This window comes from Lygodium microphyllum, chromosome 8, assembly GCF_053477565.2.
Source record: "Lygodium microphyllum isolate KBCC chromosome 8, Lygodium_microphyllum_v1.1.10, whole genome shotgun sequence".
Taxonomy (NCBI): Eukaryota; Viridiplantae; Streptophyta; class Polypodiopsida; order Schizaeales; family Lygodiaceae; genus Lygodium; species Lygodium microphyllum.
Window position 1 is genome coordinate 144004811 of NC_141142.1, and position 13244 is coordinate 144018054.

Here is a 13244-nt window from a genome sequence, read left to right on the forward strand (position 1 = left end):
AGGCTTGATCTATGCAAGAGAAATATATATATGCAATTTCAATTCAGTTGTTTCACATATGTTGATTAGCAGAAAATTCCTAAACCAAGCTTTCTTCGCATAATATGAAATTTCAATCAGTCTCCATTATCCGTTATATATTTCTTGTAATGTTTTTTGTTTTGTGAGTTGGGTATGCACAACCAGGTTGTGCAAACGCTATCACAAGGCCAAACCCTTAAGCCTCTGGTTTCGTCAAACTATGTTGCTTATTTCCACTTCTTTCAGTTGATAACTTCATATTATTCATGAGAAAAGTAAGAGTTTACCAAGCTTGTGCCTCCTACATGGCTTGTATTGTTGGACCTAACCTTCAAATTGTACGTGGAACTTTCTCAACTAGCTTGTATAATCATTTTCATTATATATTGATTAGTATAAAATTCCTAAAACGTAAATGTATTTAACCAGTTGATAAAGTTGTGTTATAGTAGTATGCATGTTGATGAGTGGTCTAGACCATCTAGTTGACTGTTGTTCCATGCTCTATTTCTTCTAAAGATTGTTCTATGCTTTATTTTATTTCTCTTGTTAGTATATAAGTGTTGCTTGTTAGGACATATGTTATTACAATGGTGTTGTGACAAGGTGGTTCGTCTTCGAAAATATACCCCTAGTTTTCGAGTTGAGTTAAGTGGCCCACATTTAGACTTGTTGAGTTACGAGCTAATTTAGTTTGATTAAGTTCACTTTTTTGTCAAAACTTTTGCTTTCCTTTTAAAGCAAAATCTTGAGAAAGCCCTTGTTTTTTGGAATTAGAGTAGGACTAGGAGCACTTCTTGGAAACAAAAGTGCAATGCTCCAGCGTATGTTAGTGCACACTTGTTTGCCCATATATGGTAAACTGTTGTTTGGTATATTGTAGCAGGTTTTATGATGAATTGTTTCACATTATATGTGGAGAATAAATTTTTAAGTTTTGTAAGTTTACTTCCAGTTTAATCGCAAACAATGTTGAAGCATGTTGCAACATGATAATTTGTTTGTTTATGAATATGATTAAATTTTCCCTCAAAATTGATGCCAAAGGTGTGGTCACATTGCTAGGTAGTTTGTACATAAATATGATTGTTGTCTATGTGTTACAAGTAGTCTAAAATATTCCTATTAAAACTTCAATGTTGTTGCTAAAAATGTACATCTAATATGTAATTGTTTGTGAGTTATAGCAAAGTGATATACCATGATCATGTGTGATGTTTATGTTATTCGGAAACGAGGGTGTTCATTTTCTCTTTTTGCATTTGTTTCTAGGAAACATAGTATGTTTGATTTGGCTAATTTTTTAGTTATTATGATGTTTGTTATCTGTTTGCGTAAGGATGATGCATTCAAAATTTGTATGAGTGTGTTGTGGGTTTGGTTTTTGAATAGGTATGTGTTAGGTTAAGTTCTATGCTAACCCGGTTTTGAGGTCTATTTGTCTTTGAAATTACTAAAGGATCAACACATATCTGTTCATGTTTTGATGGTTCTATCAAGTATAAGCTAATTGGGTCAAAAATGGGTGAAAGTGTTACGTATACGAAACCATGAGTTTTAATTATAATGTTAGTCATTAGGTTTTGAATTGTGTAAGAGCCAAAACTCAATCGAAAAACAAAGAAAGTGCTATTTCAAGAGGACTTCAATAGCAAGGATTCTACAACAAGAAGGTGCTACATCAACAAGAGCTTCAACATCAATGATTATAAAAAGAACTACATTTACCAATATTCTTGGAGCTTCTCTCATCAGTAAAATTGTTCTTGATTGTACTTCAAATGCTATATCTTCATTACAAGTTTTATTGCTACATGTCTATCTTGGCAAAGTTCTTTAAGGATCTACATTTAAGTGGATGTGGGAGTTGAGAGCCTCTCTTTGTAGTCCACTACTTGGAAAGAATCAATGTTATTATCTTGGAGCAAATAATTATTATTATTGTGTATGCTTTTCCCTCTACTTAGTTTCTATTACTTTACTTATTTATATTGATTAACTCTCAAACTCTACAAGTGTGGGAGAAGAAAGGGTCTCTATCATTGCATATGTCTATACTCAATTTGTGCTTGACAAAAGAAGAAGAAGGATACACCTCTTCTTTCATCCCCCCCACAAAACTCTCTATCCCTACTACACCAATCACTTTCTTCTACACATGTTGTTCTCCTCTACACATATTTAGTCCTATCCCTATCTTCTTCCTTACCACTTATAACTTGACAATCACTCTTGTCACCTTCTCCAAATATTTCTTATTCACACTCTTTCCAACTATTTCATATTCACAAGTTTGATCCCATTCTGCCAATCCATTAAGCTTATTCCTATTAAAATATTGAGGATGCATGTTGAGGATCACTAATGAGCAAATAGACAATCATAATGAGACATAAACATTGACAAAGAAGAACAACTGATATTATCCAAGCATAATGCAAGTACAACTAATGAGCTTGATTGAATGAGTGTGGGGATGAGTGCCTTTTATAGGCTTACAGTAGGTGGTATTGGTAGGTGGAGAAAGGTGGAAAGTGACCATGGTATTCACCAACTGTGGTTTTAATAAACCATGCATACATGACCTAGTCTAAGGCTTTATTTGCAATGTGTTTTTTTGCCTTGTTTGTTCCTTACATAGAGGCTATGGTGGATGTGATTACACATTTCTCAACACCCCTCCTCAATCACAACCAAGAAAGACACTGAATATACGAAGGCTGTCATGAGTAGAACATTGCTAAGTGTAGACATGGAAAGAACCAACCATACACAGCTAGAGGATGTCACAAGGCCTCACTAAGTGTATGGAGGCTGTAGTGTGCACAGGTTACATGAGGACTATAGGAGCTTATGGTCGGAACAATGAGCTACAAAAAAGGGAATGGTGAGTCCTATCCTTTTGTTCTTGGGGTTCTTCTTCTTCATCATCTTCATTGTTGTCTTGATCTTCTTTGACTATAGCAAGATATGCTCATTGAGACCTTTTCTTAGCATAGCAAAATTTCTCAATATGCCCAATTTTATTACAAAAGTCACAGACTATGCTCTTCTTCCCTTTCACATAGAGGAGTTGTTGGTCTCCTCTTGGGATGCTTGTTTCGCCCTTGCTCTTGATCTTCTTTTCCTCTTCCAAGAGAGAGGCTTTGATATCCACAAGCTTTGTTTGGCATGTTGATTAATGTGGTAGACACATTATCAAACTTAAGTGGAAGACTCTTGAGAAGCACTCCAATGCAAATGTCTTCATACATCTTCAAGTTGATTCCTGCAATTTGTGTCAACAAGCTTTCCATATAATTTATGTCAAGCCTAAAAAATTCAATCAGTAAGCCATATTTGGAGGATTTTGAATGAGCTCCAAACAGGGTTTCTAATCAATCCCATGTCGCGTGAGAGGTTTCACAATCATCAACATGATGAAGGTAGCTATCATCAAGTTCAAGCTTGATAATAGCTTGAGCCTTATCATCATTTTAATCCCATATGATTGAAAGTGCAGCTTCCCTTGTTTTCTTCTCTTGACCACTTGTGATTGACCACAAGCCTTTCTTCATCAAGATCAATTTGATCCTAGTTTACCATGTATGGAATCTAACACCGTTGAATCGAGTTGTCGGTGAGTCCTTGCCCATGTTGAGGTTGCATGATCAGCAGCAAATCAGCTCCAAAAGTTTTAGATTTTAGCAACAGAAGAGTTGAGCACAAATGGCAAGAAGCACTAGGTGATTAGTATCAAGACATACTAGGTGACTAGGTGACTAGTATGCCCTTTGAACTTGAGATCTTCAAGGTCTTGCAAGTGTGTGGCCAAGTCCTCCCCTCCTTGATTTGATGCTGGAGTAGCAAAAAAAAAAAAAAAAAAGATCAGAGGCAAAGCTGATTGTGTTAGATGACATAAGTGCTAAAAGCACTAGATGAGTGTCAATGGACACTATTCGTGTATCTTCTTGGATTGAACTTGAATATTCTAAAATGTCCCCTTCTTGCTGGTTTGATGTTTCAAATGTTACTAGAAACTGAGTAATAACTCTAACCCAAGTGGCAAAAACTCCAATTGACCGAAAAAAATGAGAAAATGAAGGGAAATAGAAGCTTGATGTTGAAGGAGCTATGGCTTCTCTGTTAGGGTTACAGCAGGCATCTGATTTTTTGCTGATTGCAGCACATAGACTTGATCATTTTCAAAAAAAATTATATGGATAGAGAGCCTATCTCATGGGCTTTGAAAGCCCCATGGTGGTCGTCAAGAATCATGGACTGCAGGTGCGACGTCAGCAATATGACAGTTGCAGGTGCATTCCAAGTAGCGAACTGATTCAGGTGCAATGCTAGAGCAAGGAGGTAATAATGTTGAGCTTTGAGGTGATAGGGAGCAATGTCTAGAGCAGAGGAAGAGTTTCCCAAAAGAAAGTGTGAGTTGAAACAGCCTGATTTGAGAGATTACAGCCCTCCACTGAGGGTGGGTGGTTATGGAGGTAGGTGAGAGACTAATGGGAAAGTGGAGGGAGCCAGAAATTCAAACTGGAATGACCCAATCAGTGGCCTAATGACTCATTAACTTGAGACCTGCTGTGATACCATGTTAAAATATTGAGGATGCATGCTAAGGAGGATCACTAATGAGCAAATAGACAATCATAATGAGACATAAACATTGACAAAGAAGAACAACTAATATTATCCAAGCATAATGCAAGTACAACTGATGAGTATGATTTATTGAATGAGTGTGGGGAAGAGTGCCTTTTATAGGCTTATAGTAGGTGGTATTGGTAGGTGGAGAAAGGTGGAAAGTGACCATGGTATTCACCAACTGTGGTTTTAATAAACCATGCATACATGACCTAGTCTAAGGCTTTATTTGCAATGTGTTTCTTTGCCTTGTTTGTTCCTTACATAGAGGCTATGGTGGATGTGATTGCACATTTCTCAACACCCCTCCTCAATCACAACCAAGAAAGACACTTAATATACGAAGGCTGTCATGAGTAGAACATTGCTAAGTGTAGACATGGAAAGAACCAACCATACAAAGCTAGAGGATGTCACAAGGCCTCACTAAGTGTATGGAGGCTGTGTGTGCATAGGTTACATGAGGACTATAGGAGCTTATGGTCGGAACAATGAGCTACAAAAGAGGGAATGGTGAGTCCTATCCTTTTGTTCTTGGGGTTCTTCTTCTTCATCGTCTTCATTGTTGTCTTGATCTTCTTTGACTATAGCAAGATATGCTCATTGAGACCTTTTCTTAGCATAGCAAAATTTCTCAATATGCCCAATTTTATTACAAAAGTCACAGACTATGCTCTTCTTCCCTTTCACATAGAGGAGTTGTTGGTCTCCTCTTGGGATGCTTGTTTCTCCCTTGCTCTTGATCTTCTTTTCCTCTTCCAAGAGAGAGGCTTTGATATCCACAAGCTTTGTTTGGCATGTTGATTAATGTGGTAGACACATTATCAAACTTAAGTGGAAGACTCTTGAGAAGCACTCCAATGCAAATGTCTTCATACATCTTCAAGTTGATTTCTTGCAATTTGTGTCAACAAGCTTTCCATATAATTTAAATGAGTTGCAAGTGAGGTACTACTTTTCATGTCAAGCCTAAAAAATTCAATCAGTAAGCCATATTTGGAGGATTTTGAATGAGCTCCAAACAGGGTTTCTAATCAATCCCATGTCGCATGAGAGGTTTCACAATCATCAACATGATGAAGGTAGCTGTCATCAAGTTCATGCTTGATAATAGCTTGAGCCTTATCATCATTTTAATCCCATATGATTGAAAGTGCAGCTTCCCTTTTTTTCTTCTCTTGACCACTTGTGATTGACCACAAGCCTTTCTTCATCAAGATCAATTTGATCCTAGTTTACCATGTATGGAATCTAACACCGTTGAATCGAGTTGTTGGTGAGTCCTTGCCCATGTTGAGGTTGCATGATCAGCAGCAAATCAGCTCCAAAAGTTTTAGATTTTAGCAATAGAAGAGTTGAGCACAAGTGGCAAGAAGCACTAGGTGATTAGTATCAAGACATACTAGGTGACTAGGTGACCACTATGCCCTTTGAACTTGAGATCTTCAAGGTCTTGCAAGTGTGTGGCCAAGTCCTCCCCTCCTTGATTTGATGCTGGAGTAGCAAAAAAAAAAAAAAAAGATCAGAGGCAAAGCTGATTGTGTTAGATGACATAAGTGCTAAAAGCACTAGATGAGTGTCAATGGACACTATTCGTGTATCTTCTTGGATTGAACTTGAATATTCTAAAATGTCCCCTTCTTGCTGGTTTGATGTTTCAAATGTTACTAGAAACTGAGTAATAAATCTAACCCAAGTGGCAAAAACTCCAATTGACCGAAAAAAATGAGAAAATGAAGGGAAATAGAAGCTTGATGTTGAAGGAGTTATGGCTTCTCTGTTAGGGTTACAGCAGGCATCTGATTTTTTGCTGATTGCAGCACATAGACTTGATCATTTTCAAAAAAAATTATATGGATAGAGAGCCTATCTCATGGGCTTTGAAAGCCCCATGGTGGTCGTCAAGAATCATGGACTACAGGTGCGACGTCAGCAATATGACAGTTGCAGGTGCATTCCAGGTAGCGAATTGATTCAGGTGCAATGCTGGAGCAAGGAGGTAATAATGTTGAGCTTTGAGGTGATAGGGAGCAATGTCTAGAGCAGAGGAAGAGTTTCCCAAAAGAAAGTGTGAGTTGAAACAGCTTGATTTGAGAGATTACAGCCCTCCACTGAGGGTGGGTGGTTATGGAGGTAGGTGAGAGACTAATGGGAAAGTGGAGGGAGCCAGAAATTCAAACTCGAATGACCCAATCAGTGGCCTAATGACTCATTAACTTGAGACCTGCTCTGATATCATGTTAAAATATTGAGGATGCATGCTAAGGAGGATCACTAATGAGCAAATAGACAATCATAATGAGACATAAACATTGACAAAGAAGAACAACTAATATTATCCAAGCATAATGCAAGTACAACTAATGAGTATGATTTATTGAATGAGTGTGGGGATGAGTGCCTTTTATAGGCTTATAGTAGGTGGTATTGGTAGGTGGAGAAAGGTGGAAAGTGACCATGGTATTCACCAACTGTGGTTTTAATAAACCATGCATACATGACCTAGTCTAAGGCTTTATTTGCAATGTGTTTCTTTGCCTTGTTTGTTCCTTACATAGAGGCTATGGTGGATGTGATTGCACATTTCTCAACAATTCCCACCCACATCAACATGCCAAAAATAGTTTCCTATATCTACATTGCAATTGGAACTATATAGAATGCTAAATCTTATCCATGTGTGGTGTCATCTCATCACTAAAGTGAAAATAGTACCCTATTTAGACTAGTATCTTGAGAACTCTTTAAAAAGCTTTAAATACATCTTGAAGTGTATGTATGAAGTTTCTACATGGTGTTGGCTATGTTGTCATCCATACCCAATCTGTTGATGTGCCTAGGGGCAAGTTTCCATTATCTCACAAGGATGTTTTTGATCTATCATGCTGGGGCCCTTGGTTGTGGACCTAGTGGTCAAGGTTGTTGTGCTCAAAAAATTGCAATGACCATAGTTCAACATGGCTACATGTCATAGGGTGGGTTTGGTGTTTGGTGAGGTGGCTTTCTCTACTAGGCTAGTATAATTTGATCTATAGAAAAGGTACATCACTACTCTCTATATGGATTCCTCTAGGCGAATTGGTGTCCTATCTCCTTGTAGTGTTGTGGGGACCTTCTAACACTCCAAAACAAAGAGCCCTAGACATCTCTAGCCCTTGTATTCCATGATGTGGTACAAAGGTTTTGGAAAAGACAATGATACCTCCCAATATGTCATAGTACCCTATACATAAGTGCACTTCCATCTCAAGCTCTTAGCCCATAGTTTTGAATATCCTATGCTTTTTTGGGATGTATGTGCTCTACTATCTCTATCCTCAACCTATGAGAGGAGGTGCAAAGTTGTCCAACAAATAGTAGTCTCCATGTCATGGGAGAGATGTATATCGATATACTATGGTCAAACAATAAATTGATCCTCGGAGAGGTATACAAAGTTGCTCCTATAAAACTCCATACTGAGTCCCAAGGGGGATTGGTAGCCAAATTTATATCCTCTCTATTCTCAACCATCAAGATATCATCCTTGATAATCTAGATCAACTTAGATTGACTCAATGGAGTGTGAACTAGTCCGGTTTATATTCAAAGTAAAGGACTCTATCAATATCTAGCCCATGCAAGCTTATCCAAGTAGTGATGTATGAAAATCATCATTTCCTCTCACCCTCTATCTTGCTAGCTATTTGGGAGAGGTTAGTGCTAGTGGGGTGCTAGTTAGGAGTATCTCTTATTTGGGAGTGCCTATGATCTGTGGAAAGAAAATGCATTACTTTGAAGAGCATCTCTATCACTACAGATGTTACCCCCCACTCTACTGTAACAATGGAAAGTGGGATGAAGAGCTTACTCCTAATAAATACATAATGTCATCACATGAACAATTTCCTCTTTGTGCTATGCTAGCCATCACAAATTTTTTGCACCACTCTAATCAATGAGATGGCTTGGTTTGTCTCTAGACAAGTCTAATCACAGTGAGCAGGCTGAATCAACTATTGCTTAAGCTGTGACCCCAAATCACCATAAGGTAAAGAAGGTGTGACTATGCCTTTGGTTCTAACTTCTTCCTCTTCTCATCTGACACATATACATAAGCAATACATCCAAATACTTTTAAATGGCCTATATCCGGTTTATCCCTATACAGTTTCTCATACAGTGTAAGACATGAATACCAACTATAGGAGTCATGGTTAAGATATACTATGCAGTCACAATTGCTTTAGCCCAATAATAGATTGGACAATTCTTCTCATTCAGCATAGCTCTTGCAACTTCCATAAGCACTCTATTTTCCTCTCTACCACACCATTTTTTTGCAGTATATAACTGCATATAAGTTGCCTTTTAATGCCATACTTAGCCAGATACTTGTCAAATTCACGAGAAATATACTCATCTCATCTCCTCCATCAAATCTCAAGCATGAGATATAACATCCAAACTCATTTTCATCATGGTTTTTGAAATATTTGAGAACATCTAGCACTTCATCATTGTGCTTAAACATATAAAGCCAAGTATATCTGTTGAAATCATCAATAAAAGAGACATAATATCGTGCACCACTGAATGATGCATTATGTGTTGGACCCCAAACATCTAAATGCACCAATTGAAATGGTGTAATGATATTCCTAACATGTTAGACAAATGGAAATCTTGCTTGCTTTCCAAAATGGCAAGTGAAACATACATGTCCTAACTCCATATACTTGAATTTTAACAAACCAAGTATATTCTCCTTCTATTGCATGGTTTTTAACTATTGTATGTTAACATGTCCAATGTGCCTTTGCCATATTTCCACATCTCTAATTGCTCCATTGTCATGAGCAAGCATGGTTGCCTTTAGTTTCAAAATAGTAGCATCCAAGGTAAAAATCTTGCCATTCCTTTTTCCTTTTGCAATCATCTTGCAACCATTTCCATATTCTTCAATAAAATAGCCATCTCTATTGAATCTAACCTGTAGATTTTGCTCAGAGCTATTTGTCCAACAAACAATAATTTTTTAGTGATAGATGGTACATGTAAAATGTCATAGAGACTCTTTTTCTTCCCATCATGCATAACTAATAGTACAACACCTGTATGCTTGATATCATATTGTGTATCATCACCTGTACATACATAGCCATGAGAGCATGCAATCATCTCATCAAACCACTCTCCATGTAGGGTCATATGATTTGAGGCACGTGAGTCAATGTACCATATTTCATTAGCCTTGCCTTGCTTAGGCATATCCTTCAATACATTTGTCATGGCAAACAACCTATTTGACTAATCATTAGTAACATTACTAGAGGATGCATCGTTACCATGTTGTTTGTCTTTTTCTCTCATGTTAGCCTACTTTTTATGACAATCTTTTGCTATATGTCCATACTGGCTACAATAATGAAAATCTTTGTCTCTATTTGACTGATCATTAGACTACCAAGTACCACCTCTGCCTTTAGGTTATCTCTACCTTCCTTTAAAGGATCCAGATCCTCTCTTGCCTTATGCATTTTGATTGTTCTAGGCATTTTGTTGCTACTATCCATAGTGATTTTGAGTGTCACCATGACCTCAATAAACTCTCGAGGCGCCCTACCACCTCTAGCTCTTTTACTAGAGTAAAAGATGGTATCTCTACTCGGAGAGGTACTCAAACCTATATTCAACACCCACTTCTGGACTTCTTCATGCAACAACAATGTAAGCAACTCATCCCAATCAAGGGATTTCGATCTTACAGAAATAGATGTGTCAAAGGCTTTGTAATCTTTACCCAAACCATTCAAGGTAATTGCAACCATATCATCGTCCTCAACCTTTGATCTAATAGAAGCAAATTGATCAGCAATGGTTTTAATTTTAGTGATATAAGCATGTATGCTTTTGCCATTTCTAGTCATGTTATTAAATTGTTGCTTGAGTTGAATTTTCCTTGCATATGTTACATTTCCATAAATTTTCATAAGAATCTCCCATGCATTCTTCAGAGATTAACAATTAGTGATCGGCATGGCCATAGCATTTGATACGCGTAAGGAGAACCATTGCATGAACTTTGTTAGGCAGGATAGTTTCAGTCCTTCAATGACTAGCAATAATATCTTTGCAATACTTGAGATATTTCCAGCTCAATAACACCCTCAAAACATCTCAAACATTTTCCATATAATATAAGAGTTTGAACATATCCATATGAGCATTAGTAGTGTCATAGATCCTATGTAAACATGACAAAGAATCTTGCCAAGAACAATATCTAGCATAAGTAGCCCAATTTTGATCAATAGTGACAACCATTAATGGCACTCAAATGAACAATAAACTTCATCCATTCTTAGCTAAATGTTGAAGCAAAATAACCAAGAATATCAGTGACCAATAGATGCTTTATTAAGCATTAGTTCATGAGCTCAATTTTGAGTACTAAGAGCCTCATTGATTAGTCAATAGTTTCCAACAACTAAGTAGTACTAACTGGCATATAATAGGACTATTGGCAACCATAACCAATTACTTCTAATAGCATTTCAACTAATGTGTTGATGTCCATGAGAAAGATGAAGATGTAGCTCATTATATCCAGTGGATACCCCTTAGTTATGACCAATAGAGGCACTTTGAATGCCAATAGGAAAACATGTGTAATTTTTTGTAGCCACATGGATTGCAGGAAGAGATTGCATAGTTGTTACTCCAAATGATTATGATGAGCACTAAGAAGTGATAAAAGAGCTCCAAATGGTAGCCAAACTAGCCACCACATATCAAGCAACAATGGAACTGATTTCCATAGCTATTATGCTTCCATATGCTTCAACCAAAGATAGGTGCAAATTTGTCCAAAACACACTAGTGTGCTTCTCTTAATGATGACAAAAATGATCACAATTCCAAGCTTCAATGGGTTCAATGAGGTCTTAGACAAGGCTCCAACAAGCCTTGATAGCTTTGTGCAAGAGAACCATCAAATGCATACCTTGAGAAATGAGGCCATGGCCACCACACATGTAAATTGTTACAGATATTCTTCACAAGCTAAAGCAATGTTAGTTTAAGCTCCAATACACCTACTCTCCATGACGTCAGGCTCTGATACCATATTTAAAGAGAGGGGAAGAGATAGACACAAATTGGAGCATCAGAACAAAGAGGGCAGTGAACCCTTATCATCTTCATTATTCATTCATTCATTTAGATAACACACTCTAACTTAATCACTCAATACAGCTAAAGACATAGGTCACTAGCTGGACACATTGACTAACTATGGTTGAGTCACACCAACTCATTTATTGTGTCACACATGATAGTACCAACTAAGCTATAGATATACTGCACAATGTCGATGTAAGCTAGTGAGCTTGATTCTCAACATATGCCTTTTTAACTTTTAGGACATACTTAGCCTTGTAAATATTCTCTATTGATACTTCTCAATACACTTTTTCTTGTGCTCTCTCAAATGTCTTCTTCTCTAAGCTATGTGTACTTGCATTCATGCAACCCTAAATTCAAGAATCGGTGTGACCTATTGGGTAGAGTCATCAATGCCCTCCACTTGATTTCCTCATATTGGGACAAGATTTTGATGTGCAGGTTGACAAATACTATGTGAGAGTTTGTAAAGGCGTGGCATTGGTAGATTTTGGATTTGAGTCCATTGCAAAGGGGCTTTGGAACATTATACATGGAATTGAAAAAAAAAAGTGGTGGTATTTCAAAAGCTACAAGTGTAGCAGAAGCAACAAAAACACATGATATGGAGAATGCTACAAGTTTAATTTTGATCTAGCTATTGGTAGAGCACCATCGCCACTTACCCTTGAGCAGATTCATTAGGATGGCAGAGATGCAAAGGTTCATGCTTTGATTGCATTGTATGTTAAACATACCATGATCCCACATATTAAATCATGTAAGACAACTAAGGTTACGTGGGATCCTCTTGCACATTTGTATCAAGTAAGAAATGAGGCTTGTATGCTTTATCCACATAAGTAACTAGAAAGTGAACATATGGATGAAGGTGACTCCATGGACAAATTTTTAAAAAGATGGAAATATCTTGATAAGGAGCGATTGATTGATCTACACATGAGATTTGCTAGATGGTTCACTTATGCAGACTGTTCTCAATGGTCTTCTTAATTCTTATCAGAGTTTTGCATCTACTCTTTGTTTAATGATGAAAGGAAATTTGAGTGCTTTGTCACTTGATGAGTTAGCTTCTATTTTGTTACAACAGAAATAATCTAGACAAAACAAGTCCATTACACATGTTGTAGATCAAGCTTTTGCACCTAGTCGAAAAGGTAAAGGAAAACCTTCATTTTCTACTAGTAAGCATAAATATGCAAATGTTGCTAACATAAAGAATTCTTATAAGGATGGCAAGAAAAAGAGATTGAAATATTTTGTAGATGTTTCAAGGCAAAAGGTCATGTCATAAAGGGCTGTCCTAAATTGACTGTGAAAGGGGCTAGTATGCTGTTGCGGATGCCTCTCCCTTTAAGTCAAAATTTGCAATTGTTATGTAGGATACATGATGAGAATTTAGTACACAATGTGATTATGGCCCT